Source organism: Cnephaeus nilssonii (genome assembly GCF_951640355.1).
Source record: "Cnephaeus nilssonii genome assembly, chromosome: 9".
Taxonomy (NCBI): Eukaryota; Metazoa; Chordata; class Mammalia; order Chiroptera; family Vespertilionidae; genus Cnephaeus; species Cnephaeus nilssonii.
This window is the reverse complement of record NC_137080.1, coordinates 39,370,442-39,371,868: the sequence shown is the minus strand read 5'-3', so window position 1 is coordinate 39,371,868 and position 1,427 is coordinate 39,370,442.

Here is a 1,427-nt window from a genome sequence, read left to right as displayed (position 1 = left end):
TGTCCATTAAAAATAACAGCTTATTTACTTTATTAGATGTATTAATGTTGAATAACTTCGTTGTACACCGAAACTAATATAATATTGTATATTAACTACATTTTAATTAAAAAAAGAAAAACAGTTTGCAGTAAAAATAAGTTTAGTAATAAACCTCTCCAAACTAATTCATCTTTGTAACCAAAATATTAACAAAAACAATAATTGAGGCCTCCAGAGATCATCTGGACAACCAGGCAGACAGGCAACTCAACATGCAATGGAGGCTGCCTCAGAAGATGTTGCAAAATGCACAAAAACCAATAAAATGGGAATATTTGCCTTTGCTGAGCAAAGTAGATGTAAGAGGAGCTCTGATCATAGGAGGAAGTGCAACCTGCTGGGGCCCAGAGTCATGCAAGACTGGGAGTATGCTTCCCCCTGTAGGCACCTGGGGATTCTCTAAAAATAGACCTTCACCGAATGAGAACTTTCTTTCATGCTAAAGGGTAAAATTTTACTTCTGCTATTCCAGAGCCCCATGCCAAGAAACCAGAACAACTCCATGTTACACTGAGCTCTTTCTCCTATTAACTGATCACAAATGAACTCATTAATGTCCCAGAAACATCAGTTGTAACTTTACAGACCATATTGGACTTAAAACTTTGGTAGGTTGTGAAACCTGGTTTTAGTGAGAAAGTTTCAATATACAGTAGTCTCCCCTTTCCTGGGAGGAATATGTTCCAAGACCCCATCTATGCCTGAAACCTACATATACTATTTTTTTTCCTATACATACATACCTATGATTAAAGTTTAATTTATAAATTAGCCACAATAACTGAAAATAAAATAGAACAATTATAACTATGTATCTATATCCTCTCTAATAAAATGGTAATATGCAAATTAACCATCACTCCGCTACATAAGCCATGCCCACCAGCCAAGCCACGCCCACCAGCCAATCAGAGCGAGTATGCAAATTAACCCCAATCCAAGATGGCTACAGCCACAGAGAGCAAGGTTTCCCAGGTAACAGAGCAAGCCAAGCTTTCCATAGCCGTTGCAGGCCTAAGCCTCCACTCAAACTACAAAGTTTCAATTATAGAAGGTAAACAAATTCAAACAAATGGCGGCAGAATGGAGCTTGAGAGAGCAGGCCAGGGTTGCCGGCGGCAACAGGGGAAGCAAAGCTTTCCGCACACCCTGGCCAGGCTGACCCGCTTAAGGCTACAAAGTTTCAATTGTAGAAGGTGAATTAACTGCCACAGAAATGGCTGCCGGAGCCCCAGGCTTGGCTCCGCTCCAGGCTACAAAGTTTCAATTGTAGAAGGAAAATAAATTCCAGATAACAGGGCCTCCACTTGGGTTGCCAGGGGGCATGGCCGGCCTGCAAACCACCACAGGCCCCTCGCTCAGGCTGCCCCACACCCCAAGGGAAC